The sequence below is a fragment of the Thunnus albacares genome, chromosome 1 (assembly GCF_914725855.1).
Source record: "Thunnus albacares chromosome 1, fThuAlb1.1, whole genome shotgun sequence".
Classification (NCBI taxonomy): Eukaryota; Metazoa; Chordata; class Actinopteri; order Scombriformes; family Scombridae; genus Thunnus; species Thunnus albacares.
The window spans coordinates 36,042,804-36,056,051 of record NC_058106.1 but is presented as its reverse complement, the minus strand read 5'-3'; the positions used below and the strand labels follow the sequence as shown (position 1 = coordinate 36,056,051).

General features: G+C 38.8%; 1 long non-coding RNA gene across 1 annotated transcript; it reads right to left on the bottom strand.

The window, feature by feature from the left end:
* Nucleotides 1–43: 43 nt before the first annotated feature.
* Nucleotides 44–4,294, bottom strand: LOC122988770. The gene is made up of 4 exons (XR_006404880.1): nt 3,586–4,294; nt 3,265–3,459; nt 2,670–2,796; nt 44–1,583 (listed from the first exon to the last, which is right to left on the bottom strand). It is a non-coding gene; the product is annotated as an uncharacterized LOC122988770 (long non-coding RNA).
* Between the last annotated feature and the right edge of the window lie 8,954 nt (nt 4,295–13,248).

Genomic DNA, 13,248 nt, shown 5'->3' with positions numbered 1-13,248 from the left:
ACAACCAACACAGCTGCTGGAGCATCTCAGACAAAACTTATTAACAGTGGTGGAAAGACTGGTACAATGTCCTACTCAAGCACAAATACTGTTACCTTGCTAATATTTTACCTAAGCAGAGGTAAAAGTACTGGTGTACAAATCTACTTAAGTAAAAGTTTTTAAAAAGCAACTCAGTTAAAATGTACACAGACTAAAAGCTACTTTTTACAAAAGAAAACTATTACTCTTCTCTTTGCTGACTGACGGTTCACTGTGAATGGCTCCACAATTTGTCAATTTTCAATTGTTCAGTTTCTGTTGCTTATGAGACCCACAAAATGTGCACTCTGTAATGGATGTGATTTAAAATGTAGTGGGGTGCAGTACTTCATCATGAGTAAAATCACTGACTTTGAAAAATACTCTTGAGTACAAGTACCCAAAAAAGCTGCTCAATTACAGTAAAGTGAGTAAATGTAATTGCTTATGAAATGGTGTTTAACTTATTTAATGCACACAACACACTGTAACGTAACAGGGGAGTTGGCTCAATTCAAGTAACTACCTGTGTAACCATTGGGCAGCGCCAGGTAATCAATCAATATTATACTTCCTCATTCTATGAGTTGCATGCATCCAGTCTAAACCAAACACCCTAAGTTAAATTTTGGAATTACTATAGAACCTTGATTTAAAATGTATTTGATATTGCATTTCAAACTATGATGCAATCCAACATAATAATTTAACATGATTGTCCATATAGCATATATTTCTACATAATCTCAAAAGTTCAACCATTCAAATCATTTTCAGTCCTGCTAAACTGCACCACAAGTCACAACTAAGTGGCTAACACAACTCACAGCACAAGATGGATTGACATGACAGATTATTGGCCAAAGGCTTATTGGCTCATTTTTTAAATTTTGAAATGAACGTAGGTGCACCAAGAAAGGCCCACATGAACAGCATGATCAGAGTCTAAGAGCATTAGCCAGCCTCAATGCTTCCAGGTAAACGTCTTCCCCAAAACAGGAGCTTCCTGCCAAGGGGTCTAAATTGTCTCTCAACAGTCCATTGACAGAACATGCTAATGGCATTGGGGGTTCTGGCATGGTAATGTCGTTAGGATCAGAGGCAGGTACAAGTCCCTCCCATTCGATGCCCCATTCAGCGAGGCTGGCCTGGTGACACACCAGATAAAGAAACTGTATCACAAAATAATATGCAAAAAACAATGGCATTAACAGTTTGCAAAACACATTTAACATGTAAAAGGGAAGTTTAGCTATCAAGAACTAAATGAAATTTCAAGCAGATCATACTGGGTGAGTTGGTTGCTCTTCACTTGTTTACTGCCCAGAGATCCAAAGCTGCTGTTTCCTGGAGAAGAAATACGATGTCAGTCCCAAGTCTGCCTGAAGACATTAAAGTGCATGTTGATCCTGGGCAGCGTTACATAATGCAGGCACAATATGTGGGTCTCATCATCAGGATCCAGGGCTCCTGGTGTGGTAATTATAAGCCACTGACTGCAACAGATCACGCCAAAGCCTCTCAATCCTCTGGCTGTGTACACTGGCTGAAACAACTCCTCTCTAAAAAAGAAACATAACAGATGCAGATTCTGAATGTGCTCTTAAGGATAATGCTTAATAGAGAAGTAGATTTCAGCTGCAATAAGTATATATCTTTTACAAACAGGGCTTAATGTTAGCACACAACCCAATCTCTGGCAATAAGCCCTTTTTCACGTTCTGCTGTTCAGTGTTTCTGCATTGAGAAACTAGTGCATTACAACTTCCTGTTGCCAGCTATGGCCTTCACTAAATCACTCCACAAAAAACAAACAAACAAAAAAGAATTGTTGCATTATATATCTAGGGCTATTAACCATTACATTTTTGTTTTAGTTAGATTGGTTTGTCAATAATTCACAAAAAGATACTTGCCACAGGAAGTTGTAATGCACCGTTTTAGCTGTTACCATGGCAATGTGAGAAGGGCCTATTGTGACTGCTTATTCACAATGCCATTTAACTCAGTAATTAATTACCCACCACTGGCATGGTGTTTAATCAAGCTGCAGCTTAATATAATATTTTAATGAGATTGGCTATAGCTGTAAAAACTTAGGCTACAACCTCTTCATGCTTTAGTTTAGCATGTTAAAGAAAATCAGTGAGAAATATGAGGAATTAATATAGCTTAGCAGCAGAATTTGGAATGATTCATCCTTCTCACTGATAAAAGGCCGGTTCATATCCCAGATTTTTGATGACACTAATTGAACCTGCCTGCTACTTGCTAAAGTCGGCCAAAACAAGGTAAAACAGGTAGTCGCATCAAAAACGAGCAGAGACACTGTAACAACGCCTCTCTCCAGTGTTTATAGTTTCTACTTCCTTGTCAGTGGCTCATTTACTTTTTGCAGTTTGACATGTTGTTGCTTACTAGATTGCACAGAAAGCAAAATGGATCATGGTAGTGACATTGGGTGGTTTGCCAATGGTGTTATTTATATAGAACGTCAAGGACGAGCGAGCATTATGCTTCCTTTTTTATGTCAGTAGCAAACTTGTATCATACAAGAAAAGCCACTCTTACTCTTACTACTTGTACAATAGACTAAGTGCTGTATGATTACAAAAACATTAACAGTAGCCATGATGCACGACACGTACTAAACGCTTGACATCTGATTTAAGTTGTTCTTGGAGATGCCAACAGCTTCCAGCGGCCCAAGATGGAGGAGTTCACATGGCTGCAATTTATGTCTGCAACTTTCTAAAAATCATTCTGTCTCAGGGCCTCAGGGAATTGGACATGTCAAATTGGGAGAAGAGAGAGAGACAGAGAGAGAGAGAAAAAATTAAGTGAAAACATATAGAACCAGCTCCAATTATAAAATGTGTGGTAGAGAGCATAGGCAAAACTCCTCCTGAACCACAAGGATCTCAGCATTATCACGACTACCCAGGTCTTCTGGGCGGCCTGATAAAATGAGAACAGTGTTGAATTAACTGTGTCTCTGTTGATGGTCCAACAACCAACTGGACTACCATGACACCGTATTGTATGTATTGTCTGTATTCAATATCTTCAGATATCACATTGTTATTTCATGTAGTAGCAATGTAAAGAATCTCAGTCAATGCAGCTTTAAGGACTTGACAACTGAATCAACTATTTACTATAGCTACTAATTAGCCAATTAATAATTAGACTATTCTGTGATTGAAATTGAGTAGGGGACTGCATGAGTCAACAAATAGATACCTGGTCAACGGGTCCAGGGGATGTTCAAGCTGGAATCTTTCTACTCTGACATTCACACAGTGTGGTAAACTGAACTTCTTAAGAGCTCCCATCAAGGTCTGTTGAACAGTTGAAGGCCTATTGTTGTTAGAGGCACAGAGGTACATTATCTTTCTGCTGTAGCCATCGATGCCCCCGTGAATGACAAATCTCAACCTTGAAGAAAGCACAAAGACAATCTGAATATAGAAATGAGGGTAAATTGCGATAAATACCTGCAATACTGTCAGCTATGCATGGATACTGACTGTGAAAATAGAAGAGCTTTAAAGAGTTACTCACTGAATTAGTTTTTGATACCCATCTATGTGCCACAAGGACAATGAGTATGACTGCCGTTGAATGGGGTTCAAGAAGAGTCGACAAAGAAGGCTCTCAAAGGGATCAACAGCTCTCATGGTCTCAGTGAGCCTGGACTCAGTGACACTTGTCAGAAAAAATAGATGTAAATACACCACAAGATATATACAGTGAAATATTTACTTGCCTTGACTTTTTAACAGGTTGTCTTGCACTACAATTTGTGAAAATGCATTTAATTCTAAGCAAATTACCACACAATATTCATTTAAAGGAGTGACATGTTTACATTTGCAAACCTTTTGTACATCTCATTTGAATTCGTTATGTCTTGATTTTGTGTCTTTGTCTTTACCTCGATAGAAGTCCATGTACTGTACTACCACTCTTATCAGTAGTTTCTGTGGTCGCTGCCTGGTTATTGAAGATTTTCTTTTTTCCCCCTTCTTTATTCCCTTCCATTGCTTTCAAAGACCAAGTCTCAAAACATACTTCTGACTAAAGTAGGAAGTTGTGTGAAACAGACCATGGAAATATATCAAAAGAGGAATGTGGAAAATGATTTTCCCCTGTGGAAGAAGGAGCTATGCATGGGAGAAGTAGCTTCTACTCAGAGCCACTGAGACAGAAAGACTTGTGTCAACTCCATTCACTTCATCAAGGCAATTATTTTACAATGGCGGATTAGGGAGACCCCCAATAGTTCCTAATATCAAGAGCTAGCAATGTGCATCCCCGAGGGAAGCAGTGTTTCAAGTGCTGCTTTTGATAGTAATAACTTTAACCCCTTCGGACCTGAATAATTTTAGTCATGGGAAAAATTATTTCTTTTTTCTCAGTCATATTACATGTAGAAATGAGGCTCAAACAAAAAAAATCAAAAGTCAACTCTTTATTTCAGGTCTGAACAGTTGTGAAATCTCACAAATAGATTTTTATTGATATTTGTAGTTTTCTTATAAAGAACTGGAAAAGACTGAAGAGATGCCATATTTTAACAGTGACTAACTAACTAATGACTAATGGCCACAGTAACAGAAGTATCATATGCTCATTTTTCTCATTCTACTTTTGGTGAGCAGCCTTGAAATAGTTCCTGAGAGGCACAAAACACAGGTGCACCTTGCATTTGTTTCAATACACTTGTGTTTTCCCTGAGCAGAATGGCTGCTTACATCTGGTGCCTTCCAATTTGTCATTATAGTTGGGCACGTGGTCCATAATGTCCATCTGGACCTCTGGCAAGGGGCATCTTTCTATGATTTGTTCCAGCAGTGGCTGCTCCTGTTCAGCTGGTGAGGTTGGGGTGCTTGACCCGCTGAATTCTGCCACATTCAACCTGAGGTGCAGGATGTCAAGCACATTCTCTGTTTGAACACCAGCATGTGCTGCGTCTCGTCACGTGCACTTTCTCTCTCTTGTCCCATCTCACCACTTGATCTCTGTCTCCCACCCCAACAAAGTTAGAGCCAGCGCGATAGGGCGGTTGTCAAACCACTTGACCAGAGCAATTTTCCCATTGATGCTTGTGACCTGGTCATAATTCCTCCTCTACTCTATTGACATCGCCTTGTCATCCATCTGAGGAGGTTTTGTGAAGCAGAAGGCCCGTGCTGTTCCAGCTGCATGAATTTTCATCTCAGCCAGCACCTCCAACACATTATAGGTCATGAGGTAATTATCCATGCAGAGCTTGTGGTTGGGGTCGCAGATTCTGTGGCTGAGGTGAAGAACCACTACAGCTCCATGTTCGCTTCTTGCTCTGTTCAAAGAACTCAGTAGTTGCACCTTGGTAGAGGATGAAATCATAGGCAAGAACACTTTCAGCACAGAGAAAGAAAAAACTTCACTCCCAATGGATTTGCTTTCCTTTCGCATACTGTTTCACAGAGAGTGCTCCTCTGGATGACACAATCTCTTCATTAATGCACAAGTTTTCCTCCAATGAGAGCTCCAACCATCACTTCCGAATGGAGTCATAGAGTGGGCGCACTTTATAGAAGACATCCTTGTCTCCATCTGGTCTCTCCGAGTTATTGACAACATGCTCAATGTATCTCTGAAGAAGCCGATATGGTGGAGTCCAAGTACATTTGAACTCAAGGCAATGTCATCACTCCCATAGCCAAATGGAGGCCCACTAAGGCTTTAATTTCTCGTGGGGAAGCATACCTGAAGCTGCTCGTGGCATTCTGCAGTGCATACATGTTGGTCATCTCTGCTGTCTGATCAAACACATCATTGAGATATACTTTTCAAAGTACTCATGTGGTTTCATGAGGGGAGTACTGTAGTTGTTTGAGATGAAGGAATCTCATAGGCAGTGTTTACAGGGCTGAATGGATTACGACTCCACTTGATTTCTGCCTTGCCAGTAATGCTAGCGAAACGGTCATCGTCAGATCCGAAACATGGTGGTCCATCCTCCTGTTCAGTCTCGTCTTCCTCATCATCCTCATCTGCTACCTCATCCTGAACCTCTGTTGCTACAACCTCATCCTCATCACTGTGTCCCTGAAATCAGTAGAAAAAAATATCTGTCTGACTACCTGTCTGTCTGCCTGCATGTCTATCTATATGTCTATTAATTAATCATTTAAATTATTTATATTATACATTATTATGTTATGTATTATATTACTTATATATACACTGGATAGAATAGTGAAAATGTATAGATAATATGTGTTGTGGATATTTTGAGCGATGGTCAGCACCTCAGTGGAGAAAGGTGGACACGAGCCTTTTATGTCTTAAAGCTGAAAAAGTCTATTGAAGTACTTGATCAAGGAGAATTGACATAGCGAACATCGAAGTCATCCACAACTCGGATTCTGTCTCTTTCCATTCTGACTCTGAAGGTCTGAGTCTTACTCTGTGTCTCAAATCACATACTTCTGTACTTACACTTAACATTTTGAGTGCATAAGTGCGTTCACAATGAGAAGTATGGAGAAATGCAGTGCACTGCACTATCCAAAGACTCGATTTCTGACAGATTTCCATCAGCCAGAAGTTCCAGGACTTCTATTACTGCACACCCTGAATGTGAAAGTTTTTTTGGACAAATATTAACTTTTTATACTATTCCAACACATTGGTTTTTTTTTATGTCAAAACATAATTTTCATAATATAAATAGACTTGCTCAGATTACATCTTTTTAGACCTGATGTCCATTATAATGGACAATGACATTTAAAAAAATCCTGTGTCTAAACTTTTTGTGCTTATGCTTAAAATAACATTTTCAATGCTTAAATATTATGTTTAACGCATCAAATTTTGAAATTAATGTTTAAAAATATATATAATGCTGTTGTAAAAGTTACTTACTGCAGCCATGCTTCCCTTCAGTTTGATCTAACTTTTTCAAATGTCAACTAGTTGGGCCATACTTGCATCTGATTGGTTAGTTAGAGTCTACTAAATAACCAATCAGAAGACATTTATGTAAATCATACATTGACATAGAAAAAAACCCCACCAAACATGTGACGTCCATTGCAATGGATGCTGGGTCTGAAGGGGTTAAAATCAGTATTATTTTTGCTACTTGTACTATGACATTTGAATATATATATACAGTTGTGCTCATAAGTTTACATACTCTGGTAGAATTTGTGAAATATTGGCCATTTTTTGGAGAAAATGACCGATCATGCTGAAAACTTTTGTTTTATTTAGAGATAGTGGTCAGATGAAGCCATTTTTGCCCTTTTTACATCATAATTATAACTAAAATCACCAAAATGGCCCTGATCAAAAGTTTACATACCCTTGAATGTTTGACCTGGTAATATACATACAAGTTGACACACACAGGTTTAAATGGCTGTGAAGGGTAAGTTTCCACACCTGTGACTTGTTTGATTGTAATTAGTGTCCGTGTATAAATAGTCAATGAGTTGCTAAGCTCTTGAGAGACCCCTGCACATTTCATCCAGGGCTGCTCTGACTTTACTGGATACTGAGCCATGAGGAAAGCAAAAGAACTGTCGAAGGACCTACGAGAAAAGGGAGTTAAACTTTATAAACCAGTAAAAGGATATAAAGAGATATCCAAAGATTTGAAAATGCCAATCAGTAGTGTTCAAGCTCTGATAAAGAAGAGGAAAATTAAAGGTTAGACCAACAAAGATTTAAACCACAAGTGCCAGAAAAATTGTTCAAATTGCAAAGAAAAACCCACACGCAACTTCAGCTGAAAGTTGGATGTGGCTGCTTCAAGATGAACAATAAGGAGGTACTTGAACAAAAATGGGCTGCGTGGTCAAGTTGCCAGAAAAAAGCTGTTACTGTAGTTACTGTAGTTGTTTTGTAGTTGCCAAACAGCAACTACACAAGCCTCAAAACTGGAGCAAAGTTATTTGGAGTGATGAGACCAAAATTGAGTTTTATGGTCACAACTATAGACACTATGAATGGTACATATCTTACAGATTCTGTCAGGGTATGTAGACATATGAGCACAACTGTATATATGTGTGTGTGTGTGTTTTAGAGCATTTTAGCTTAATTGCACTTTACCAAATGTATAGATTTAATCTATGTTATCTTATGTTTGGAAACAACTTAATAGAGCAAAACAATAAAGTAAAGCTTCACCTCCTGAATAACTACTGCATGAGCAGGAGGAGCGGTGCCTCCAAAATAATGACTCAGCACTGCCAGGATTTCATGTCATTATATTAGTTGTAATGTTGGATGGAAATGGATTTTGTTAAGCTTCACTGAATGAAGTTAAAGCTGCGCCTTAATTAAAATATATATATATTACTGGGTCAGAATAAATTAGTGGATGATAAATGATTAGTTTCTTAAAGTTTATGTCCACTGTACAAAAAAACTGTCAGCAGATACACTGAACTGACTGCTATGAATAGATACAGTGGCAAGAAAAAGTAAGTGAACCCTGGAATAACCTGTTTTTCTGCATTAATTGGTTATAAAATATGATCTGATCTTCATCTAAGTCACATGTACAGACAAACACAATGTGCTTAAGCTAATAACAAAAACAATTAAAATCTTTTCATGCTGGTATGCAGTGCCATATTTACGCCATATGTAGTGCTGTGTTCTTTAATCTGAGTTTCATCTGTAGTTCTGGCATAAAATTAACAAACAAATTGGCAAACTAACAGACCGATCGTGAGGTAAACAGTCGAATACGACGTTCATGTTACAAAGTCATCCACCAGGAATTTGTGCTTGCATGTAAGTGATCGGCCAACGTAAATGGTAAACAGACTGTACTTGTATAGCGCCTTTCTAGTCTTCCAACCACTCAAAGCGCTTTTACACTACAAATCACATTAACCCATTCACACACATTCATACGCTGAATGGTACAGGGGCTACCATGCAAGGTCCCAACCTGCCCATCAGAGGAAACTAACCATGCACACACATGCATACACTGACGGCACTGCCATCAGGAACAATTTGGGGTTAAGTATCTTGCCCAAGGACACATAGGCATGTGGACTGGAGGAGCCGGGAATCGAACCGCCGATCCTCCGATTAGTGGACGACCTGCGCTACTTCCTGAGCCACAGCTGCGTAGCGTCTTGCCAGTTGACATCAGGTTGCGTTTCAGCTTTTGTTTATACTTTTTCCAAACTACAACGTGAATGTTTGAATCATGTATTCAATATGGACAAGAACAAAACAATGATTTGTGTGTTATTAGTTAAAAAGGTGTATGTGTTTGTTCATAATTGTAACCTAGATGAAGATCTGACCATATTTTATGTCAAATTTATACATATATTTTTTTCTTGCCCCTGCAGATAGATAGATACATAGATAGATAGAAAAATGTTCCTATATTCTTCTAATTTACTCTCAACCTGTGGCTACTTATCACCTAACACCTACTGTAAATGCAACATGTGTAAAGATGTTTCGAGGATGTGTTTCCATGGTAACAGAGTCAAGTACTGACAGCGAGGCTCTGCTGGCTCTGTGCATTTAGCATCAAGTGTTTTCAGCTTTTCCAAACTGTTTACAAGAGCTGGTTATAAAAAAAAAAAGAAGCATGAACAGTCTATATCGCCTTCCTCCTCGCTGCCTTGCTCTTTAAACCCATTGAGCCGCTTTTCCATCATCTTGTGTTGTTTTTGTAGGATTTTGTCTATCTCGCTCCGGGCCATCCTCCCCTATTTTTCAGAGCACGGTGAGAGTTAGTTAGAGAGCTCCCCACCTATGACAGATGAGGAGGTGGAGGTTTAGGATGGCCAGGAGCCAGAGTTTCTCCTGGATCCATCAGCGGCGGTGATGGTGGGCTGCCATAGCCTCAAGAGAGTAAAGACAAAGTATCTCTGACTCAGAAATCACAAAAATGTATCAGATATTTGTAATTGTGTCCTTTATCACAGGGGCCACCAGCTGTTTATTAATATAATCTTAATAGTCTTTTCTTTCAGATTTCAAAACAACAATTACAAGGTGTTTAAAATAACATAAATATACATAAATAGCAGTAAAATGCAAAACTAAAATTGATAAAAATGTCAAGCAAATCAGATCTTTCTCCTGCCAGATAAGTATTATATGAAAGGTATTATGAAATTTAGTAGCTCAATATTTAAAGGAGTGTTAATTTCAAATGACACAATGCTTGCACATGGAGAGATTCTGTGAAGGTAAAACCAGAGCTGCATCAAAAAATATTTTCAGATAATTCAAGACAGGTTGAATTTTCTTGTTCAGAAGTCACAAAGCTTCGGACCGAGTGAAATAACAAGTGTGTCCTCTAAAAAGATGTGTTCATTTATTTCACTAATTTGAAACAACAAATATGTCTCGAAAGAAATGCAATGTTCCCCCAAATAACATTTTTATCAACATGATGAGGAAGCATTATTGAACGCATCGGAAAAGTTAATATATGTTTGTACATGATCTGCTATTGACAATATGATTTAAGCTTTTATGATTATATTTGTACAAGCACTTGCTTAAAGGAGGGGTTCACAATTTTTCAAGTCTTTCTTTAAACAACAGTCAGGAGCTCGAATGAACAGTGAAACATGTTTTTCTTGCTGTAATCACTCCTCCTGTTCATACTGACCATTAGAAGATCCCTTCATAATACATTTACAATGGAAGTGATGGGGGACAAGCATGTATTTAAAAGTTTATCTGAAGCTAATATGAAGCTTTCAACATTACAGTCTTCTTAGTGCCAAAGTCCCTCTTTTTGTTACTATACTTCCACCGCAGCTCAACAGGGAAACACAAAGAGGGAATTTGATGCTAAAAAAGACTGTAAATGTGTCAGATATCCACTTGATATGACTAACTCTGACTGCTGAAGCTGAATATCAGCTTCACATCAACTTTTAAATGACTGTGTGGACACACTGTGGATTTTGACCTCCATCACTTACACTGAAAGCACATTTGAAGGATCTTTTAATATCCAGTATGAACAGAAGGACTGATTACAGCGAGGAAAACCTCTTTCACTGTTCATATGGACATACATATGAACATTCTCGGGTATTCCTGGACTTTATTCTTCCAAACCACACTTTCTTCTTTGTGAATGAGCGCAATTTTAATGAGACTGGGTCATCTTTAACCATTTGAATGCTGGATTTATCTTCATCAGCAATCACCATCAAGCTAATCTATCTAACTTCTAATGTCATCAAGCAACCACAATTTCTGTTGATATAGTAATGCGGCTTTGATCAGTTTGATATCAGTGTCTTGTTTTTGTCATTTTCTGCTCTTTAATTATATATTTCAGCTTATTTCCCACATTTTCACGCCAGAATTTAGACAAGAAGCCTTCAGGGGGCATTTTGTGTTGCTTTCACATTATTCAACGTCCTACTGCATTCACTGGTCTCTCTGACCTACTTTCTCTTTGAAAGATCTACTTTCCTTTCCATTTGATGCTTTTGAAGCAGCTGTCTGAAGTTACAGAGTGTGAGGGATGGTCTAGTAACAGGTGGGCTGTGACTGTAGACTGTATTTCTTTTATATTAATTTAATGTTGGTGATAATGTACCATCCAAGAAGAGAAGAAGAATGAATAATAGGTGGTGCAGCTGAATAAAAGATAAATGCACGAAAGTGGGTGTTTTTCCTGTCATTCATCTCCAAAATTGTCCCAAATAGACACAAGAAGCAGGACTCATAGATTGCAGATTGTAACATCAATATTTTAAGACATGGCATCAATGGAGTGACGCTTTCCTACCAATTTGTTGGTGGTATGTGGGGAAATGGATTCTGAAAGCTGAAAGCGCTCTGAGCTGCATGGCAGATAAGAGACTGCGGAAAACTGAAAGCCACCATGCTTTATTGTGACAGAAGATGCTTGAAAATGGAAAGGCACTTTGTGTACCTCTGCTGCTGTCCGCCTGTTGATGGGTCCATTCATCAATCAGTTATCTGCCTTGACAAGGACTTTAGTGAAAACTTTATTACTTGACATCAAAACAGACGCTATTCTGCTTCAATCTGAAAGCGCAGTGCTGAGGAGTTCTCTCAGTTTGTTCAGGAGTGAAGTCGCTGGTGTAAAGATTAGTCGCTCAGGTTCTGATTTGAAAATGTGCTGCTGCTTTACTGGACTGAAGGCAAAGCGAGTGAATTCGTCCTTCTGTCATTGACTCTGGAGGCAGCTGTTGGTACAGGACAGGCCTGACAGGTGATATGACATTTCCTCAGTAAGAAAATTGGAAACTTTGACATACAGTTGATAAGTTAGACTGCTTGACATAACTAATAACCCAAACCCATCACAGAAACAAAGCTGTTTCTAACCAATCACAGTCTTTTTAGACAGCACTCTTCCCAAAATAAGCACTTCAGGGTTGGCTGAGTTAGCTGAACACACCACCACATGCTATTGTTGTATTATGAGAACATGAGGACAGTTAGGCGGGCGAGATGAACTCCAAGAAAACTTTCTTGTGTCTTGTAAAGACCCGCTTGGCCAAGAATGGGTGGAAACTGTCTCAAAAACGGTGAAGGCACAGGTGATGTGAAGTCTGTCATGAAACAGACAGAGATGTATGATGTTAACTATGCCAAAAACCTGTGGGACCAAAAACAGGAAAACCAGAAACTAAAGATATTTTCAAACTTGTAGTTGGTTTGCTCTGGTCTGTATCAGTGAATGAATTTGTAAACTTGGTAAAGCAATCCAAAATTCATCTCCAAAAGACACGTGAGAACATTTTCTCCTCTCATTGGTCAGATGTTTCTGAGGCGGTAGCAAGAACGTCCTGAGGAAGCTCCTATCTGCCCAAATATCAAGAAGGCAGTCCAGGACGGACCTTGATTCATTCTCCTGCTGCCTGTTAGCAACAGTTGACTTCACTCATCCGCAACTTCCCAATATGCAAAGCACACCTGGCTACGGGAGCCATTTAGCTCAAACTTTCAGTCCTGTAGTTGGGTCAGATTGTGGTCAGATCAGGTTCCTGCTGTAAATGAACCACTCCAGAATTTGTCACCAGCTCAAGACCGCTGCCATTATAAGAGTATTTCATTCAATCTGGGAAAAAAACTACAAAATGGTTCAATATTTGTCGATTTGCAATAACATTACTGAATATAAACGTTAAAGTCTTGTCTTAATGTTATCTAAGAGCAAAACTAGCTGTATTGGAAACAAACGGC